Source organism: Diceros bicornis, unplaced genomic scaffold, assembly GCF_020826845.1.
Source record: "Diceros bicornis minor isolate mBicDic1 unplaced genomic scaffold, mDicBic1.mat.cur scaffold_256_ctg1, whole genome shotgun sequence".
Lineage (NCBI taxonomy): Eukaryota > Metazoa > Chordata > Mammalia > Perissodactyla > Rhinocerotidae > Diceros > Diceros bicornis.
The window spans coordinates 132,567-152,228 of NW_026691133.1; the positions used below are offsets into that span (position 1 = coordinate 132,567).

Genomic DNA, 19,662 nt, shown 5'->3' on the forward strand with positions numbered 1-19,662 from the left:
GCTGAGCTAACTTTTTCTATACTGAGTTCCCTTATAATTTGCTGTGAGTATTTGTTTTCCCTTATTCGCTGGTGGTCGTCTTAATTATCGTGTGCATAGAAAAGCATTTATTTATCTAATAATTGGAGTCAATGGATTAAGTGTTGTGATAATAGATTGAAATTCAGATTTGGGATTAAAAAAAAGTAGTTTTGGAAATCTTTGTGATTTGGGGTGAGACCTCTCAGGATTGTTAAAACTTGATCTGGAAAAGGAAAGAACTAGAAGAAAAGATTGCTTAAATCAAGTCCAGGTTAAATAACCATAGTAATCATGATGCTAATGCTAATAATAATAATCATTACTATTTCTACTCTGATGTCTATGCCTATTCCCAATTTTACTATATATTCAGTTCATACCTATTTTTTAAAATTATTATTGATTTGTAAACATTTTGAATGTATTCTGGATACCATATCTTTGCTAGTTATATACATTGAAAAGCTCTGATTCCTTTGGGTAGACTGTCTTTTATGGAGTTACATGTTAAATGAATCATTAATTTCAATATAATCAGTTTTATTATTATTATGTTTTAGAGTTTTGTTGTGCCTTGTTAAAAGAAACTAGATGAACTTTCTTTTTTCATTTATTGTTTATTTTATGAAATTTCTATTTTTCAATATTTATATTCTTTAATACACTTTTACATTTTTCTATAAAATGTACATTCGATACTAGATATATTCCAAAGTTCTTATAATTTTAGCTTCTTAGTAAATGAATCTTTTAAATTATGTGTTCTTTACTTTTTTCTCCGTAATTTATTGGAACTCCCATTATTTTAAAATATTGATTTTGTTGTCTGGCAATCTTGTTGAATTCTTACATTAATTCTAATTATCATCTACACATTATCCCATGTTTGTTATATAGATGATCATACCATCTACACACAATCATGCTCTTCTTTACAATTCTTTCCAAACTTTACATGTCTTATTAATATTAAAAAAAATTTTATTACTGCTCTGGATAAGACCTCATTACAGTGTTCAAAACAAATGGTCCTAATCAATATCCTTGTCTTTTCTAATTTTACAGAAACGTTTCTAACAAATCACTGTAAAGTATGAGGTTTTCTGAGAGTTTTCGGTAAGTCCTAGACTTTTCTGTTATATCATACTGCCTTGAAAGATTGTATCTTTACATTTCTTTAAAGAAAAGAGACAATCATTTATGGGAGGGAAATCATGATGCTCTTTGGAAATATGGTGAAATATATGGATTTCTCCACAGGAATAAAATGGACTTTTGAACATTAACACAAGCACCTGGTGTACACTTTTAGGGGATCATGAGTCTATTAAATATCCTCTATTGACTCAAAGTTAAGACTCTGATCTAAAAAGAATTTTATTCATCAAAACATTCAACAAACATTTATTGAATATCCATTATATGGCAATGACTGTGAAATATATTGTGTGTACAGAAAAAAGTAAATTGAAACTCATGAACCCTAGATACTCATAGTATAAAACATAAGCTCATGCAGGTGTTAAAATAAAATATGATACAAGACACCTCTGAGGAAAGTATATGAATTCTTATCTCAGTGATTTCTTTCTTTGCTAATGAAAGTGCATGGTGTAATTTCAAATAACATTTTGTCATTAGGTAGAAGTTTCTGATATCTTGAGTAAACACTAGGCTGGGCAAATGAGAATAAATTCATGTAATAATAAATTGTTATATTCTATCTAGCCTCTTTGCTCCCTTTAGTTTTTTTCTTTTCTAAATTTCCCATTTCATCACACTACACTGGTGTGTACACTGGCATGTACTGGTACATGCTTTATTTTGGTTCAGCCAACATGTTGGTACTCAGAGTTCTTTTATCAGTAGTTTTGCAAAAATGTCTGCAGGCCATTTTGCTCAAAAGGAATACAGATCCCTTAGGCTTTCTAGAGGAAGCTTTGTCTGCCGTTGCTTCCAAAAACATCGTAGACAACTTGAAAATAAATAAATGGATAAAATACTTTGGTTGAACTGGTTGTAGTGACGGACAAGGCGCCTTCTCCGGGGAAGTATGGCCACAGGCCTGCTGCACGGAGAATGGATTGGAAGTCTGGGACTTGATCTCCCCTGCGGTGTTTGCTGCCTTTCGGCATGAAGAGCAGATGATTATTTTCGCTGGACCTCTCAGCGGTGTCTGAGGCCCCCTGCACATTTCACTGGTTTATAGACACTTAGAGGAGGCATTCTGCCTGTGGCAGGATTAACCTCACTTATTCCTGGATCTTTAAAAGGAGGATGTCAAACCTGTCAAAGCTTCCTTGGGTGTATTTCTATTCCATCAATCTTTTGAAACGAAATTGCTTACACGTGTTTCTAGGGAGGTCTCAGGAGGGAGTTTTCATTTCAAATGATTAATACATGCAATGTGTGCCTCACTAACAACTAATGCTAAAAATAATACATAGGAACACCCCTTCAAACTAAGTTTGCAGCAAGTTTTGGGGCAAAGTATAGTAATTAAATTCGCACATGTATCCTTGCCTATCAGCTCATATTTAATTTTCGTATGTGTGAGAAGTTAAAAGATTTGGGGAAAGAACAGCAACTGTTACCACAATATAATAAAAATTACTCAGTGCATCTTTTACTGCTGAAACTTAGGGCAACCATCAATTGAGTAATCTTCAGTATATGGTCTTGGATATAATTGTGTTATATGTCAATCAATTTCTTACCCAGAATTGGTAAAATTAACTATCAGAGAATTAAATTAAAATGGAATCCCTTCCAAAATGTAATTCTGAGTTATTTCTCTACTAAATGTTTAATATTCATATAAACTATTGGATCATTAGTTCATGCCCAGTCTTGAACTTGGTCTAAGACTTAAAGCCTTGATCTTTTGTTTCATGAATATTTAATTGGACTGAACTCTTTTCCTGTTACTGTGGAGAGAGAGTGAAACATATTCTTTATTGCTCAAGTTATCCGTCATGCTTGGCATTTTAATTTACTTTCTTAAACTTTTTAACCAAGGACCATTTCAATTCCAATGAGCATACTGTATCACACTTTTTCAGATGACTACATTTTCTCTTTGAAGTTTTTTTTTAATTCTTCTGAAGCTTGAGAATATTTCCCATCTAGTTCTAGCTTACTAAACATTGAGGTCAGACAGAAATCATTCTTCTATGATTTGGAGATTTTGGTTGGTAGGTGACTATACTTCAAGGAACATATTGTACTTCTAAATATATCTGGAAATTATCAAACGTGAGTCATCTTCATTTCTCTAACTGATTAATGGTATATGTGAATTATCATTCAGAATTAAGTGTATTACTATAAATTACTATATCTAGGAGAGTATTTAATACAAATTACCTGTCATAACCACACCACTACCGCCACCAAATATTGTCTATCTTCATTAAGTGGTGAGGTGGAGTGATAAGCATCATGTTGCGGCTGCTGCTTATATAAGAGGGTAGGAGGAGATGAATTTTTGCTGTATACTTCTCTACATTCTATATGTACTACATATATACATTGACATGAATTACAAAGAACCACATTGAAGTTATTGATTTCAAATGAACCGTATGACTAATAAATTTAATTATAATGCTATATGCTAAATATAATGCTTATGACTTCCCAAGCATTTTCTTTTTCTCATTTTATTCCCATAAAATAGATGATGAGTTAATGATGTTCATATATATTTACTAAATAATATAATCAAATGAAAGAACAGGTTTTCTGAAACCCAATCTGGCCATCTTTCAGCTACACTGCTGTTAGATAAATTTCAGTGTTTCACACCTATGTTAAAATTATTGCCTATGTTTGGAACCTCAGTTATTTAAATCAGATATTTCTATACCATCTTGAACACAGACTTTTTTCCAAGTAGTACAGAGGTTCCAAAATTGTGGTCAGCATCCTGAACCCAGCCTAGAGTTGTCTTTTCTTTGTCTCATGCACTGTTTAATATTTAAAAATAAGAAATTAGCATAAAAGTCTGTATTGAAAAGTGAGAATATTGGGCAACAAAGATTCTATGTCTTCTTGTGGAAATGATCGAATAGTGCTAAAGAGCTGAGGCCTCCTTGCTATAAGATATTCTATTTTCAGTAATCCAATCCTTTGTGTCTTCCTAACACTGAGACAGAGTGTCAGCTGCAGAACTAAGAACAAAATGTGATGACATTACCAGAATCCTTACGTGAGGCTCACTTTCCCCCTTTGTGTTATAAGACTGACTACTATAGGTAATTGATTTTTGACTACTGGTTGCATCACTTAATCCTACTTTTGGGTTGTTTATATTGAGTTCTTACTTAAACTTCTCATCACCTGTACATCCCTTAAATGATGGTGCTCCTATCTGAAAAACAGATAGGACTACACTATGAAAGGCCTTCTTCTCATCCTATGGAATCTTTCTAGGAGGCTTCTAATCTCAACTTTACAGTGAAAAGTCATACATTTATATTTCTAGACCGTATTTCTCTTTGTTTTCTTTGATGTTTAGACTTCTAGATCTCATTTATTATTGCACATCTCCATTTGGGTATAGTGTAGATATCTCTTATTAAACTGAATTTTTCATATTGTTACCCAGATTTGGTCTTCCTTCTATATTCCTTAACTCAGAACATGGTAATATCATACTCTCATTACCAAAAAATAGAAACATTGAAGTTTTCTGTCTCTCTTACTCTTTTTCTCAATTCCTAAGACCTAAAAAGCAGCCAGGCTATGTTCATTCAACCTCTCAAATCCACCATTTTGACTGAAAAAACACTTGCCACCTATGTATATACTAGAAACATACAATAAATACGATTAAAATAAGAAAATTCTCCCAACTTCCAAAAGTTCATAATTAGACCTATGAATAGAAAATTATAATTCAATGTGATGTGAAAAATGGTGGGATTATACAGAGGGTGTCACAAGACTCCGAAGAATGCCATTTAAGCCATACTGAGAGAGACTGATGTGGGAAGTGGTGGTGTTGCTTCTACTGAGTGATGTTTCGATTGCATTAGCCAATGATGAATTTAGGGAATGGGAATTTCATGTAAAGAGAATAAACTGAAGATATAAAAGGGAAAGGTCGATATGGGAAAATTTATAAGCAGCATAGCTTGCTTGAGGATAAAGTATAAGGTAGGAAGCGTGGTAGGTAAGTTGGAGAAACAGATAGAAATTGCATTATGAAAGGTCTTAAATGACATATAAAGAGCTTAGACCTTATCTTCTCAGGAAAGAATTTGAAAAAATTTAGGCAAAGGTGTAATAAAATCAGAGACGCAATTTAGTAAGAATATAATTGAGTATTTTTATTTGGTATAAATGTCTGCATGGAAGGAGCCTGGTTAGGGAGATAATGCAATGGTTACGAGAAGAAATTTTGAGGGAGTGAAATAAAGTGGTTATAATAAGGACATAGAAGATTTGATATAATAAATATTTAGAAATTAAAATCTGGTGATCAAACCAAACATAGAGGGAGAGGGAAAGAGACAAATAAGAATAATTTTTTCAATTTTCTTGCTTTGGTGATTGAGTAGCTGGTAGTATGATTAACAATAGCAACAAGTATGTATTGAACTAAGAAGATGTTCATGTTAACTGAAACAGGCAGGTTGTTGTGTAATGTCTAGAGAATGATTCTACTTTTTATCCAACATAAAAATAAAATTCCCGTAAGTATTTATAATTATTAATATTTTCTTAAAAAATTTGTAAGTGGAAAATCATAAGTAGAAATGTTGATTGGGGTTATTCATATAGGACCAGTTGAATATGATTTGTTTGAGAGCTCTATAGGGGACTGTAGAGCTGTATAGATGTTCCATTCTGCCATAAATACATGAGTTACTTTTCCATTGAACTATATAAACATTTCTTCATTCCTACTAATAAAATCAGCTATAATAATACTTATGATAAAACAGCCAATATGCGTACCATGTGCAGCTACTGTGTTAGACTTTTTTGTATTTTTTGTGAAATTCACAGCAACCATAGAACATTTCACAGGTAGCGAAACTAAGGCTTGGAGAGGCTAAGTGTAAAATGTAAATTTACACTTAGCGATATGCCTACATTTAAAGCCAGTTCAGTCTGAACTCTTAAATACTACTTTATATATGGCGCATATGTGTAACGCGGTTGACTGCGATTAGGAATGCAGTCTTTCTCAAGGAGGCAGATACCTGAGCAATTTCACTTTCCTTCTACCTTATTTGTAGTTGCTCAGGAAAAAACCCACCGATACAATATAAAAATACTACGATTTTTATGGGGAGGGGGTTAGGTGGCTGTTTTAATAAGCAAGGCAACTTACAAGGCTAATCTTGGCCGCAAGACAAGTAGATCTCCACATCCGCCTGCCAAGTTCTTAATTTAAGAGTTTATTTAGAGTCCTTAATGAGATTCAGTCATGAATACCATCCACATGGTCTCAACAACACATTACTCGCCCAAGGCTGTGTCCTTGAAGTGGCTCCTAGTGTGAATGGTGGGCCAAATATGCATTCCAAGGACAGGGGAGTGGATGAGGAGCCTCCAATTGCTCCGGTCTGGTTAGAGTTTCAGCTGGAGATCACGTACTCTTGATGACCTTCTCCAACTCTCCACCCCTGGTGACCATCTCTGACAAATCTTGCAGGCCCCTCCTCTTCTACAATGGCCCTCAGTGGTCAGCAAAGGGTTTCATTAGCATGGAGGTGCCTGGTTTGGTGGCTCTCTGGTGCACTGGAGGCAGATACCACAGCAACAATATAGGCATACAAGAGAAGGGCATAGAAGATATACTCAAGGATTAGGGTAAGACTTTTCCAATCATGAAATTAAAGTGTTTTTATTTTTGTACTTCATTCTTTACTCTTGTCTTCTGATGCCTCCCTGAAATCCCAGAGTTTCACCCTGATTTTCATGGTTGTAACATCAGAAAATATCACTTCTGGGGGAAAAAAGTGCCTGATACATTAGGTAAGCATAATGTCTCACAACTATGAATTGAGATACCTAGTAGATGTTTATGAGTTGAATTTATATTAAGAACTGATGTAATATCAGAGACTAGGAAAGAAAATGCTTAAAATGTGATTTTATCATCAAAGATGATTTTCTATCTATAAGTCACAGTACAGAATCTATCTAAAGAGCATGCTAACTTCTTGCTGAAGTGATAAAGTTGTCCTTTTAAAATTTGACATAAAAATTTTAAAATTATGAATATTATTAAAATATGAATATTATTAAAACTATGTTATATAATCTTATTACTCTTCTCAAGAAAACTCTATCCTGAGCCTTCTATGTGCTATTATGTAGACTATATGACAAAGACTCTCTGTGGACTAGATCTAATGAATGATCACTTATAATCATTAACACATATGTACAAAAGCATGGCATACGGGTGACGCCAGCCTGGACTCCATTCTACACAAAGGCAACAAAAATACATTTAAATCATTCACATGAAGATTCAAATTGCTAACATATCACTTCAAATTTGAAGTTAATAAAGAATGTCGGGGGCTGGCGCAGTGGTGCAAGCAGTTAAGTGGGCACGCTCCGCTTAGGCGGCCCGAGGTTCACGGCCCGGATCCTGGGCACACACCGACGCACTGCTTGTCACACCATGCTGTGGCAGCATCCCATATAAAGTAGAGGAAGATGGGCATGGATCTCATGTCAGGGCCAATCTTCCTCTGCAAAAAAAAAAAAAAAAAAAAAAGAGGAGGATGGGCATCGGATGTTAGCTCGGGGCTGATCTTCCTCACAAAAAAAAAAGAATGTCATAGAAGAAGATAATGACAAGTACAATGTTATAGCCATGCCTATTTGGTCTTTTGCCTTGCATAAAATAAGCTCAAAGTGGTAAATGTATTTTCAATTGTATGATGTAATTTTAGCACGAACAGAATATTCTGTATAATATGAAAGCTGCAAAGTCTAGTGTTTAAGCCTTAGGAAAATCGAGAGTTCAAAAATGTCTTCAATGAAAATGGAATGATCAGCTATGACTATTAAATACATCACTGATTTTACTGATTGACTATTTTTGCTGGCATAGGGAAATCTGACTGAGAATGGTAAGAATCTTAATTTTACTGCCTTATTAATGTTGAATATTTTGTCAGACGAATTTGAAGTTAGTGATTAAGTTCACATGACATTGCCAAAGAAGAGGTTTTGTTTGTGGACAGATTAATGCAAACAGGGCCAGTGGTCCACTCACCCTTCACTCAACAATGGAGATTGAGTGGGACGTTTAACCTGTTCCAACTGAGTTCACTCCTTCGTGTTGTCCAAAACTGTATGGTTTCCCCTTATGGCTGAGGCTGTTATATAAAAAAAGAAACTATTTATTGTTATTATTATTTTGTTTCAGCTCAACCTCTAAGAGATGACTTTCCTAGACTCCAGCGGAATGAGAATGAACCTCAAGAATCTGAGTACTTTAACTGCAAATTACAAATCACGTAATAATTATGACAACAAAAGAGAAATAACACATTCCAAGAGTCATGCTTTTTAGATAATAATCAATTTTAATATTAAAAAAATCCTTTGAGGGGGGCTGGCCTGGTGGCATAGTGGTTAAGTTCACGCACTCTGCTCCAGTGGCCCAGGGTTAGCAGATTTGGATCCTGGGTGTGGACCTACACACCACTCATCAAGCCACGATGTGGCAGCATCCCAAATACAAAATAGAGGAAGATTGGCACGGCTGTTAGCTCAGGGCCGATCTTCCTCAACAACAACAACAAAAAACTCTTTTTATTGTAATGATTGATTACTTTGAGTTGTTTTTTGACTTTGTGTTCAATTTTTTAATTGTTACCTCTTTTAATAAATAACTTGTGTTTGTTTCGGTATTTATCTCATTTACTTATGCTGTGCAAATACTTACACAGTTTTGTTTTCCAAAGGGGTTAGTAAGACCTCAGTGTTTGATATCCTTCTTGGATTTATTGCATATATTTTAACTCTATGTTATGTTCCAGAACTCATCTTCTGACTGCTCAAATACCACCATTAACTGCTCATTGAAAGTTGGCTCTAAGATCACTTGTTCTAATATTACTTATGACTAAACAGAAAAAAATGCTGAAAGAGACTTCAAACAATTCTTGTCTGTCCTCCACTTTTGATGATTAACTGTGCCCAAAACAACACACAGAGGTCATTAGCAAACTGGGCCTGAAAAATGGTAATAGATATATATTTTTCTACTTGTCCATATTAATTAATGTAGACATTTCCTCCAAGTAATATTCCTTTAAAGAATCTTTTTGTGACTCAAAAGTAGCTTTACATAATATTATTAAATTGCTGATTATCTATTTGGTAACAGGCAATCTACGTTCACAATTTCTTAACAACAGTACTTCTCTGAATTTAAAATTCTCCATATAGTTGTAAATGACTAGCTTGTATCAAACCAACTTTCACCAAGAATAACTATAAAAATCACATTTAAGAAAAGAAAAAGAAAACACCTTACTTATTGGAGGCATTGGAGAGTATCTAGGGCATCCAGCAATTGTTAGGACAATATCCTAATAAAAGGAATACACAGTATGAGCCCAACTTTCCACAAAATTTCCCCTTGAGGTATTTTCCATCGCTAAGTGGCTGAAGGCAGAGAGACTAAGCAGAAAGCAAAAACTCAGGACTCTTGACAGTCTTACAGGGCTAAAGAGACAAGATAATATGAAGCACAGGTATAACCAACCAGTCAGAATTGGAGGGACCAAGATCCTCAAGAAATAGGAAACACAGAGAAGTGTGTCTGATTTTCTAAGTTGATATTCACTGTAAGGCGTTTGTCCGTTTCTAAGCTGTTGTGGACTGCGAGACCAAGACGACAAGAAGACAGCTGACGCTCAGAAGGTAAAAACTGAAGCAGATGTTTTGTCAGGTTCAATGTGCTGGGAAAAAAAAATTGGGAATTTAGGGTCTGTCAAGAAGAAAGGGGCCCGGTAATTGCTCTAGTATTTCATTTGAGACCTTTGAAAAGTTATGCTCTATGAAAAAAAAGAACAAGTCAGAACTAGACCATACCTCAAAGAGACTAAAACTCACCTTCCTATCATCTTAAAACCCTGATTGGATCAAAATGATTTGTTTATGCTCTGACTGTCATTTAGGGGAAAAAAAAGTAAAATCTCTCTGAAAGAAGATAAAATTATCAGAGAAGAGTTTTTGTAATTTTTTATTCAAAATGACTGGAATCCAATAAAAAAATTTCAAGGCATATTAGGGTCAAGGAAGAAACGACCACAAACCAAAGAATAAAGAAATAATAGATACAGACCCACAGCCAAGTATTTCACCAGCCTACTCAGTCTAAAATATCTCTGATTATTATGTTCATGAAAACATTTGATATGATAGAAAATTTTGTCAGAGAAGTGAAATCTTTAAAAATAATTGAATGGAAAATACAGTAATTGACATTAAGAACTCAATATATAAGTTTAAATATAGATTAGACACAACGAAAGAAAGGATAAGTGAACTTGAAGAAAAGAAAGTAGAAAATATCTTTACTGAGACATGGAGAGAAATAAAAGGAAGGAAAATACAGAAATGATTGTAAGAGGTCATGGTGAAAAGCATTAATATACACTTAATTTGAATCCCAGAAGAAGAGAGGCAGAGTAGACAAAAGCAATATTTAAAATGGTTCTAGTTGACAGTCTTCCGAAACTGACGAGAGATATAGAATCTACAGGATCAAGAAGATCTAGGAACCAAAAATAGCTAGGTATATCCTAATGAAACTGCTAAATAACAAAGATAAATTATACTAAAGACAGTCAAAGACAAAAAAGATTCATTATCATCAAATGGTTAACATTGGAACTGAGAACCAACCTTCGAGAATAGTAAGTTTGCAAGTCAGAAAACAATAGTATGACAACTTTATTGTGCTCACAGGAGACAACTGCCAACATAGAATTCTGTAACCAGTAGAATATTCTTTAAAAACGAAGGGGAAATAAAAATATTTCAGGCAAACAAAAATAAGATTTCATAGCCAGCAGATGTGCACTATGTGAAATACTAAAGGAGTTTTACAGAGTTTTTCAGAGATAAGGAAAGTAATCCCAGATAAAAATATAAGAATTGAAGAAGAAATGAAGAACAATGAAAAAGATAAACAGATGGGTAAATGTAAATGAATATTGATGGTAAAAACCATAATAATATCATCTGTCAATTTAAAATATATGTAGAATTAAAAACACAATAATAATGACAATAATAATGTGAAAGACAGGAGGGGGGTAAAATAAAATGCTGAAGACCCTTGTGTATTCTATTTCATTTATTTATGCTCTGATTGTTATCTTCTTCCTTTTCCGTATGTGAGTTCAATTAGCTTTTTTTTTCCTAATGTGTTGAGGTGAGCTCTGTGGTCATTGATTTGAGACCTTTCTTCTTTCTAATAAAAGCATTTGGTGCTATAAATTTCCCTTTAAATTTGTTTTGGGTGTATCCCAGAGATTTGTATATATTGTGTTTTCATTTTCATGTAGTGCAAAATACATTCTAATTTCTGCTTTGATTTCTTTTTTTACCCATTAGTTATTTAAAAGTCTCCTATTTTGTTTCTAAATTTTTTTGGAAACTGTGGGATTTATCAAAGTTAAGCATTTGGACATCCTAGTTTCTGAATAAGAATGCTGTAGACTTGTTTGGCTTAGATGTATGCATTCAACGCATGATACATGATAGATAGATAGATAGATAGATAGATAGATAGATAGATAGATAGGGAGTTGATTCTCATTATTTGCAATAGTTATGGTCTATAAAGTTGCCTCAAACAATGAATTAGTGAATACTGAATCATTGCTCCAAGGGGAAATACAGGGTTAAGATTTTGTGAGCCTTTGGTCACAACCTTTTTGTCAAACAATCAATGCAAACATGGTTTTATGTGTGTTTCTGTTTAAAGTCACCTTACTTAATATATATTTTTGATTCATTAACATTAAACTCACAGCCAACAATACTATAAGTCCCTTACAAAGCTTATCTAACATTCACATCTTTTCCATAAGACACATCACAGCTTTCTTGGGCTTAGAAACACTAGACAGAACTACCATACTATGTTTGGGAGCATTTTAAATAGTGAAATAACCAACAAAAAGCACAAAAATGTGAAAAACATACTAAACAGACTTTGAAAAGGACACTTGTTTACAGCCTGAGAGCTGAAATAAGAAGGGAGGTCATAGTCTTATTGCACCTTAGCATGTCCACGGTGACTGGGAAAGTGCTGCAGGTATTAATTGGGGATTATGAATAAATTTTAGCGAGTAGGCAAATTTGCAAATACTGAATCTGAATAATAAGGATCAGCTGTATATACCTTGGCAGTGTCATTAAATTGAGCCTTGAGAAACACGTATGGTTCAAACTTGGAGGCGGAGAATATAGGTCCCCTGTGAATTCTGAACAGTCTATTCCATCATCAGATACATTGACTGGGCTCTTCCAGGATAGCAGGCACTTTTTCTTGGATGATTTTCTTTGGTTTAGGTTCCAGAATTCTGTATATCTTTGGGGAACTCACCCAGCTAGCTCCTTTCTAGATGTTCTGGCCAACCTCTAACAATTTTTTACTCCTAAAAACAAAAAATGCGTTCCTCTCTTATTCTTTCATAATATGCTTTCATGTCCATTACTCATAAATCATAGCAAAATAGAAATGATTTTTCTTTTCCAGGAGGAAAAGGACGACTTAATCCTCCAACTCTCAGAGGAACTGAGTGACAATACTTCTATTTTCAATGCAAAGAAAAAAAAAATGAAAAAAAACCACAGCTGAGTTTCTGTATTTAAACAGGATGAATATTCATATCTTGGAACACAGTTTCCTTAAGTGAAAATTCTGAAAGCATATCTGAGAACAATGCGTATATACATAAAACATATGACATTTTCAATTAAGATTTTTGAGTAAGTGGGATATAACTTATATCCCACTTATATCAGATAATAAAATGGCAAAATCCATGAAAATCTGCCTGAATGACTGTACTATACTGGTAATATCATATACAAAAGTTTAGATTCATATCTGGAAAAATAGTTTGTTTCAAGAGCCTTAAACATGGATTTCGTGTTACAAAATCTTTAATTTGAATTTGCATTGATTTTTTTTTTTTATAATTCCAAATATTACTTCCATTATTTTACTGATGAGGATTGTTTTTGGAAATATCATTTGATCATTTGTAAATCATTTGTATTCCCATATAGTTGCCCAAAATGATTTGACTGGCAAAACATCCTTCAAGTCACATGGTTAGATAACCAAAATTTTCCAGTTTTCTTAAAAGAAAATAGGAACTAATTAGATTAAAATACCAATAAATAGTATATCTCCTGTTGTATAGGTTTAAATGAAAAAGCTGAGTGCAGTTTAAGAAAAATGTTAATGATATGAATAATTACTTTTCCTTGGATCTTATACTGTTTATTTTTTTTAATTATTCAACCTTAGGACGACTCTAGTTTACTTTCAGATTTGACCTATGGAAGTATTACAATGTGCAGGACTAGCTCAACATATATTCTTTCCCTTTTAAATTGAGTGACATTAAATTCATAATGTATAGACAAATTCCAGGCTTAGCAGACATTGATTGATCTGTCAATACTTATTTTTCTTTTTTGGAGCATCCAACAAAATTAAGTCAGTAAAGCTTGCTGACAGGATGCTAAAATGCATATTGAAGAGGAGGAGCCGTATCCTCTTAAAGCAGGTTTCAGCATGGGCATTAGTAGATTATAAAGTATAAACTGCACATCCCTGCATATCATATATTATTCTTCAAGATATCTTTGAGAATTTATAACTATAATTTTTTTGATCTCTTGACGTGCAAAAATACTATCTGTGTTCCCAATTGTTTTCTCCATATATCCAATGTTTTGTTAATAAAGAAAATGCGTGAATATAAAAGGAAATCAAGCATTTCACCAAGAAGTAAAATCCTGCATTTTACATTTAAGAAATATACATTGTCCTTTATTATTTAGTATATCATAAGGAAGAATCATTTTACTCTCACAGTTTACAAATAACACTCATAAGAGAGTGACTGATAAATCAGAAACATTCCCGGCAATGACTGTTGCAATTCTTCAGCAAACAACAGACAGGCATATAGATTTGTCAAATGAAATGCTAAACCACCGTTTTCAACTGTGAGGTAGTGCTCTTAGAAAGCCATTGTGACCAAGTGGCTTTTTTTATTTGTTTTTAAATGAGTTTTAGGCCATTTAATTAGTTTAATTCTCCCTCTCTAATGTATGAGAGAAAGCTCTCTTAGATTTGCTTTTATAACTTTTATATTTTACATATTGTAAAATAAATCCACATTTACTGCAGAACACTTTTGAAAATATGAATAAGAAAATGAAGCAAACTAAAGTCTTCTAAAACGCCACTACCCGAAAATAAATAATCCTTCTTAAAATTAGGAGTATACAATTCCATTTTATATATATATACACACACATAAAAAATATATATATACACACACACACGCAGAGAAAGAGGCAGACAGAGAGAGACAGAGAGAAACAGGGAGAGAAGGACACATTTATTACCCACAGTTTTCTTTTTTGTAACTACATCGAGGGACTATGTTATAGTTTATTAATAAAATCCCACAATTTTATAAATTTGTAAAATTTATTTAAAAATGTATAAGATTTAGAAAATCCCAACAATTTATTGTTGAATAGCTGTTTTCAATATTTTGCTATTGTCAATAGTGCACCAATGTAAATTCCTGTGGCTAACACTTTGGTTACTACAGTCTGTGATTACTTCTCTAGGATTAATTTCTGGTAGTAAAGTGTAGATCATAAAGCAAAACATCTTTTAACCTTTTTTGATATGTTGATACATATTGTCAAATACATCAACTGATACATATTTCCAAGTTGCTGTCACAGCAAATTGCACTGTCACCAGCAGTAAATGAGACTTTCCTTTTCCACAAAACTTCTAGATGTTTGATATTAGCATTAAAATATTTTCAAAAATATTTTAATTAGCTTTGATTTAAGCGAACAAGAGGTTAAACATTTGTTTATTATATTAAATTTTTTTAAATGGTCTAATAATATTCTTATACATCATTATACATTTTCTACTGGAGTTTTCATCTATTTCCTATAGATTTGTACTCTTATTAAAAAGATATTGGCTTTTTATCCATTATGTTTCTGCAATTTTTCCTAGTCAAAAATTCGCCTTTCATATTATGTAAACTATTTTATAATCTAGGAAAAAATACATACATATACACACCCAATAATCATTTCTCTCTCTCACATTTTTTTTTTTTTTTTTGGTGAGGAAGATCAGCCCAGAGCTAACATCCATGCCTATCTTCCTTTACTTTATATGGGACGCTGTGACAGCGTGGCTTGACAGGCGCTGTGTTGGTCCAGGCCGGGGATCCGAACCTGCGAACCCCAGGTTGCCAAAATGGAGCATGCGCACTTAATTGCTCCACCACGAGGCGAGCCCCTATATTCGAATTTTTAAATTTAGCTTCATAGGTTTATATACCAGGCTGCATATTCCTTTTCATATCCTCTTTCTTGGCACTGTACTTTCTTTTATATTTAACCACTTAAATACTAAGAAGAAGATAAAAACATTATTTGTGCTCCTATGTTCGTTGTAGCATTATTCACAATAGACAAAACATGGAAGCAACGTTAATGTTTATTGAAGGAAATTCTGCCATTTGCAGCAACATGGACGAACCTGGAGGTCATTATATTAAGTGAAATAAACCAGTCCAGAAGGGCAAATACGCATGATACCACTTACAGGAGAAATCTGAAATAGCCGAACTCATAGAACCAGCGAGTAGAAGGGTGGTTACCAGGGAATGGGGGGAAGAGGATATGGGAAGATATTAATAGGAGAGCACAAAGTTTCAAGTATACAAGATGAATAAGACCTAGAGATCTAGTGTACAGGATAGTATCTATAGTTAATAATATATGGTATACTTAAAAACTTGCTGAAGGGGTAGATCTAATGTCAAGTGTTCTTATCACAAAAAATAATAGTAATGAATTATTAAAGAGGGCAGTAGGAAACTTTTGGAGCTGATGGATATGTTTACCACATAGATTGTGGCGACGATTTCACAGGTGTATACTTACCTGCAAACTCATCGATTCGTATGTATTAAATATATATAGCTTTTTGTATGTCAATCACGTTTCAATAAAGTGGTTGTAAGAAAGAGAGTTTTTCAACCTCATTTTATTACTGGATAAGGTCACTGCTGTGTCAGATAATTAAGATTAGTAGAGAACAAGTCTAAAAAGTTAGACTAATTGGCTCTGTGTTTCCACTACGTCTCATATCACAGACACATTATTTACTTTAAAAAATTCAAGTCAGTCCTACAATTTCCCCCACCTCGTGAGTATCCCTCCGCGTCTCTCTCTGACTTTCTTTGCTCTCAGGAGATGTTTCTCGCTTGAGGGCTCCAAAGACACGCCCTGATAAGCTGTGTTGCCCTGGTGTCTTCTTGGCACTTCTGACCCTGATTGACCCTGTCTAGCTCAGGGAAGTGGCAGTACACTGCTTTAGTCTCACTCTTCTCATTGCTTCCTTTGTGAAAAAAGAAAAAACAGATTATGGCCCTCTTGATAAAAGCTGAGCTAGTGTCTGTGTGGGCAAAATACAAACACTAGAGGGAAATGTCTCTTCACACATTTTCAGGTTTTTCTTCTTCCTCCAGTGTCATGTGCTTAAATGCATCAATTTTTCTCTCCAGCACGTAGCAGCATCCTGCTCTTTGCGTTCATTGCATCCTCATAGATATTTATATATGAATTTCCAGGAAATTTTATTTGGGGCATGAAGAAAGGAATCTGATAAAAAATGGGCTGCTGCTTCATAACATTAATAAACTCAAATGAGTGCAAATTGCATGCTAAATAACACACATTTTAGTTATTTTATCTACTTTTGAAATTGTTAGTTCCCTGATCTGACAGTTCTTATTGAACAACTTTGCTTATTGCAAAATACACTAGGAGAATTGTGTGGTTTAAAAATGACTCATCTTTTAAATACTTGATTTACATGTCTTCACAATTCTTTTTATTGATCAATTGCCAAATTTAAGAGAAGTTTCAAAGTGAAATAAGCTTAGGGAGTCTGAGTTGGTCAAGGGAGAGGCACAACAGACAGCCAGCATCACGGGAGTTGCAGGAATATTCGGTCTGTCTTCCTGTCTTTCCTGGTTCTTCCTTTTCCCCATCTGGGACATTCTCTCACCATCCTTCTAATCCTGACCCCCGAATCCACCTTGCTCCGGGTCTCAGCGCACTCCAGGCGGCAGGATTCTATGGATTCTGCTGTTCAGCTGATGCTCATCTTTGTTTTCTTTGCCTTGGGGTGACTCGATTGCCCTTTCAGACTCGAGCTCATTGGCGACTAAGTGCTTTCCTGAAATTCAGGTCCTGATTAACCAGCTTCCTAATGCCTGAGTGGCCGCTCGTGGCTACCTGGCAACGACAGTGTCAGGGTTTCTGGTTTGGCGTCCTCATCCTCATAGACTGAGTTATGTCACTTTCACTGTGTGATATTCCAAAGATTCCAAAGCTTCACTTACACACGCACATACACACACACACACACACACATGCACAATGACTCCTATTTAACTCAAACTCTTATTCGGTACTTTCCCTTCACTGATATCTGTGAATTAATATCTGTTTCTTTATTTGTCTTAAAGGATGGAGCCAAACTCTCTCTTTCAGAATTATTCTGTTTGTAACTTAAATTCCTTTGATATTCTTTAATTAAGTTAATTTGAAAAGTGTGAGAAATGGAAGAAATGTAAACTCATCCCATTCATATGTAAATTAAATTTCAGGAAAAAATTATCACTATACCTAAGACCTGGCAATAATAATTGAAAAGAGAATCACCCTTAGTTTGCCTGAAAAAAGAGGGGAAAAAAATCACCGCAAGCCTCAGGTTATTCCTGTCATCTAAATTAAAGACTGTATGATGTTTTAAAACCTGAAAATATTAATAATATTCAATTCTTATCAAAATAAACGTAGAATAGTCCTTAATTCAATTGACATTTTTCTTCTAGAACTTGGTTCTTCAATGATTTGGGACCCTTCCATCTGCATATTCAATTCATTTCTAAGATGTCTTCGTTTTATCAAAAAGAGTATATAATTAATTGTATTGACTTAATAGCATATCTCATTAGTTATACATTTTGACTTTTCCTCTCTTAAAGGCAATATTAGCTACATTTTGACTACATATTTCTTCTCTTTTAATGTGTATAATGCAAAGGCTTTTTACTAATAAATAATTAACATTATGGAATCCTAGCTTATAATAATTGTCTTCATCTACAATGTGAGCTACTGTGCATTCTTCAACAGGGCACATGGGGCAAGGGGGGACATGTCAGTAGTTGCTCCATTGCCAAAAATGTTCTTAACATACAATGGGTGAATCATTCTCTCTCCCTGTCTCTCACGATATCTTACCCTGATTTACTTTGTTTTTGGCTTTTTTTTACATAGTACTTAAAACCCTTTATCCTAGTATGTGCTTTATTTATTTGTATTTATTTCTATTTACTACTTTTCCGGCTATAATTTTCTGGGAGCCAAGGCAAAATTAAGGAAATTGTTTAAACAGTTTAAGTCACCGTTTAACCCAAATTATATTAATTTTATCATCAATAAAATTATAGAAATATCAACAATTTTATAACATCAGAACAGCTAAGAATGAGAGAATAGATGGGAGAGTAAACTTTGAGTAAATTGATACAAAAGGCCACTCAACATCAGCAAAACAAATTAGACTAGGAAAATTTAATAGATGAATCAATTTAGAAAAATATTAACGGAAGGCAGATAGACAGAGATTAGCTTGTATTATAAAATATGTATTTTAGAAAAAAAGATTATGATGAGCACAATGTATTAGACATATCCCACTTGACTGCCCCACAATATTCATGATGATCTCAAATGATCTCTCTCTCTCTTTTTTCCCCCTGCATAGCAAATGTTTGCAACCCAGAGGAAACCATTCTTTTGCTGAGGCCCATTATAGAGATGAACAGATGAGTGTCTGATTCCAATATAAGAATTATATTCAAGGAAGTTTTATTTATTTCCTGGTGTTCAGAGTTGCAGCAAATGAGCATGCCTGGGTCTGAGTGCTCAAAAACAGTAAAAATCTTGATAGAATTCTGTATCACAGAATATTAACAATGTAGAAAACTACATTATTTATGGTGGAAGTTTAAGGTACTGATATGTGTCTTATTTGTTAGACATCAACATTCTGTTTGCTGTCTCTAAATAATTTGGAAATCTTAAAAATAGTCAACACAAAGACTGTATCCAAGGAACTTGTTTATCTAGTGTTCACAGTTGGATGTCAGGAATAATTCTGGACATACCTGCTTCAAGTGGACAGAAACAAGCAAATATCTGATAGAAATATGTAACCTACTACTTTGTCAAGTAGGTAAATCTTTCTGTTTATCTATATATGTATAGACCTACCTA

The 19,662-nt window shown here is 33.9% G+C and overlaps 1 long non-coding RNA gene across 1 annotated transcript; it reads left to right on the forward strand.

Annotated features, from left to right (window-relative positions):
* The first annotated feature begins 1,083 nt into the window (after positions 1-1,083).
* On the forward strand, positions 1,084-8,548 carry LOC131402762 (uncharacterized). The gene is made up of 3 exons (XR_009218945.1): positions 1,084-1,137; positions 6,937-7,011; positions 8,423-8,548. It is a non-coding gene; the product is annotated as an uncharacterized LOC131402762 (long non-coding RNA).
* The last annotated feature ends 11,114 nt before the right edge of the window (positions 8,549-19,662 follow it).